The sequence below is a fragment of the Nothobranchius furzeri genome, unplaced genomic scaffold, assembly GCF_043380555.1.
Source record: "Nothobranchius furzeri strain GRZ-AD unplaced genomic scaffold, NfurGRZ-RIMD1 Scf046, whole genome shotgun sequence".
In the NCBI taxonomy this organism is placed as follows: domain Eukaryota; kingdom Metazoa; phylum Chordata; class Actinopteri; order Cyprinodontiformes; family Nothobranchiidae; genus Nothobranchius; species Nothobranchius furzeri.
Window position 1 is genome coordinate 366,845 of NW_027223063.1, and position 3,934 is coordinate 370,778.

The window sequence follows — 3,934 nt, forward strand, 5'->3', positions numbered from 1 at the left end:
CGTTGGCGGAGCTTTAAGAGACGTGCTTCAGCCCCCACTTCCCTACTGGGTGGAACGAAGGTCTTCCTGAGGGTGGCCACAAAAGCAGCATAGTCATTGCAGGTAGGGGATTTAGAATTATAAAGAGCAGCGGCCCACTCCTGAGCGCATCCAGAAAGCAGGGAGGTGAGGTGCGCAACCCGAGAGCGGGCAGTGGGGAAGCGTCCCGGTTGGCACTCGAATTGCATATCGAGGGAGGCGAGCAGACCATCTGGGCTCCCAACCTCTCCATTCCACCTCTCCGGTAGGCTGAACTGCGGCTCCTCCTTAGGTGGAGCGAGGGCTTGCTGCCGGAGAGCATTGAGGGATGTGGTCAACTGAAGGGTGAGGTCGGTCAGGGAGTTCACCTTGGTGTTGAGCCGATCGACCAAGGCGTGGAGCTGAACTATCTCCTTCTTCATTTGCTCAAACTCCGCTGGGTTAACGGACTCAGTCATCCTGTCAGACTGGTCGGCTGGATACGGGAGTTGAGCTTGTAGAGAGCGTTGTCTCACAGACGCGGAAGTGATAGCGTTGGTGAAACGCCGGCTCTCGGTTTAATCTAGGAATCCCCGAGCGTTCGAGCGTCAATGAAGTGACACGGAAATGCTGGGTTTTCCCGAAGTAAGTAAGAACACTTACTGTGAGCTGAGAGTTCGTACGATGGATCGGTTGCTTGGAATCTCTGATCATAGATCCGAAGAAACGATGACTGAGTGGTGAGCTGGGGAGGCGACTTCCGTATATAGTCGCGGTTCGTGACGTAGGTGCGACGTGGGGGGAATCCCCGCGAGGGGCATGCTGGGAGTTGTGGTCCATGGTGGAGGCCGCCTAGCTGGGAGAGGCTGGTTTGGGGACTTGGGTTCTGACACCTGACAGCTGTGGGCCCTTAGAATCTTCCTAATCTTTCACCGCTTTACGGCGCCCCGGACGTTACTATTGTCTAACATCATTTTTTTGAAAAATAACCGTGTGACCAACACAGAAGGAAGACACTGAGAGAAAAGCTGTGTTGTGACCACAGCTAAACATCTGTTGAATGTCAGCAAAAACAAGCCCTGAAGTCCTATGAATCCATGATAACAGACATGCACGTTACTCAAACTTTGTTGTGGCCTTATATGATGCTTGGAAGTGTTCTTTTTGTTTTTAAGGGATAGTGAAAATGATGTTGAAAAAATCAAAAAGTTAATTATTGTGCATTTAATGGAGGTGTAAGAAACCCTACTCCTGGAGAGCTGCTACCCAGCATGTTTAGAGGCTACACAGCACTAACACACCTGATGATAATCGGCAGGTGATTAACATGCCTCTGTAGAGCCTCATGAGCTGCTGAACATGTGAATCAAATGTGCTGAAGCAAGGAAACCTCTAAAATGTGCTAGATAGTGGCTCTCCAGGACCAGGGTTCCCTACCCCTGCTTTTATGTGTGAGTGACTGGATGAGTGACCAGCGGTTCACAACTTTTTCCCACAAGCACCCTCTTGTTTCTGTCCAACATGAGCCAAGCACCTTACAACCACAATCCCTACGCACCCACGCACATCAAAAGTGAATGATTCTACATTTTATATATCCATAAGGGTTGTAACTCTAATACACAGTGTTAATTGTACAATTGTTTGTGTCCTGAGCAGTTTATAAATTTAATTTTGAAAAATATCATCTTTAGAACCTCACAACTTCATCACAGACACAAGTGTGTGGAGCCCCTGCAATCTTGTGGAGAACCCATTAGGGTGCCAGGTACCCAGGGTTGGGAAACACTGCTATATATGTTTTAATGAAAATAGAAGCCGTTTACTGTTTGCCCCTCTACTCATTTATTTGGTAGTACCTATGTAAAAAAAGATCCATTCCATCGGTATGTGACATGAGAAGATCTAAACACGTGTACTGATAATACCAATGATGTAAATTTTAACTGATCATTTGTAGTAAAGATTAACAGTTATGGCATGAAATTGAGACTATTACTTTACTCTGTCTACATCATCTGTTTACATAAGCATGATGATGGATATACTGACTGTCCCACAAACTAGGTACAGGTCTAGAGGTGACCGGGCTTTCTCGGTCTTGGCTCCTTCTCTCTGGAATGAGCTTCCACTTGATATTAAACTGTCACCGTCGCTGCATGTTTTTAAGAGTCGTTCGAAAACTCATTTTTATCGTTTAGCTTTTATGTGACTTGTATGCTTTTATGCTCCCTGTTTACATTTTGTATGGTGCTTTTATGTCTGTATGTTGTTTTTATCTCTTTTTTATTCTATCTGTGTTTTTACTGTATTTTATGTTCAGCGCCTTGGGCTCCTGCAAAGGCAGTGGAAGGTGCTGTACAAATAAAGATTGATTGATGATGCACATTATGGAAAACAGTTTTCACTTTTGATTCATAAGCAACGTATTACTATTTTGGGAGAGTTGAGTTTGTATTTTAAATCTTTTTCATTGTTCAGTCAACTATTGTGTGTGTGTGTGTGTGTGTGTGTGTGTGTGTGTGTGTGTGTGTGTGTGTGTGTGTGTGTGTGTGTGTGTGTGTGTGTGTGTGTGTAGTACATTTTAGTGTATGGTGCCTTTTCAGTTGACATATTTGATTTGTGATTTGTTTTTGGAGAAGCAGAGATGAGCAGGTGCATTGTTTTGATCAAATTATTTAACCTCGTAAAAACGTTCATATGCAAATGACCAAGTGTTAATGATCCAAAAATAAAAACTTTGACTGTTACATTTTGAAAGTATTGATAAAGAGTACTAGGAAATTGGTTATCAGCAGGGGCCATTTGTGTGTCACTACAGTTTACAGTAAAATAAATGAAAAATCAGAGATGTATTTTTTTCACAAACGTGCTTGTTGGAGTATGTAGAGCCGGTTACTGTTGACCAGCAGGCATGATTTTGTGACAACAACTTTTACAGTGTAGGAGCTACAAACATTTCAATGATTTAAAAATTCAACAAAAATCAGACAAGTATGTTTTCTAAAAAGTAAATGCTGTAAATGCACAGTTAGAGATTATTTTTTAAATATTCTGTAGAAAAAATACCGAGGTCCAGACCTCAATGTCCTCAATGGTAGATACGGCCATGGTGGTGTCTAGTAGTGGGTAAATGTTTTGTTTTTACTCACGCAGCTCTACACAGATTTCCATGGGATCAGAAATCAAAACCTGCAACACTCCTTTTCTTGACTGGACCTGTAGGGTACAGGGTAGGGTACAGGGTCCTAACAGCCCTTACCCTCTGGGGGGTACTTCAGGATTATGGGGTACCAGGCCCTCTGATACGGGCTGTTAGGACCCTGTACGACTGGTGTCAGAGCTCGGTCCGCATTGCCGGCAGTTAGTCGAGCTCATTTCTGGTGAGAGTTGGCTGCCCTGATGCAACTGGGTTTGTACTAGGGATGTGACAAAATATCGCGATACAAAACATGACGAAATGCATCGAGGTAAAAAAATATGGACCACGAAATTAGGCTAGGCGGCACTGCTGCATGATTTGTGTAGTAGTAGGGCAGGCCTACAGTCTATGGTGACAGGCTGATAGCACCATCTCTGCTGATAAAGCAGGGTATAACTAAACAAAATAAAATAAATAAATAAAAAACATCCGGGGAACGGTGCAGTGCGTCGTGACGTTAAGTCACAGCGCATGTTGTAACAACAACACTGCAGGCTACAGCGAGCGAACAAATATTAGCATTAGCACCAAGTTGGTGCCACCAACTGCCTTGCCCCGAAAGAGCAGAACAATGGAGTCAAATGAGGTCAAAACTGAGGATGCTCCTCCTGGATACAGGTCATCTGTCTGGCAGTATTTTGGCTTTCCGGTTAAAAAAGACAATAACGGCAACAGAGTAACGGAAAAGACCAAGACTGTGTGTAAGCTATGCTATGCTGTCATTCCGTACACCAC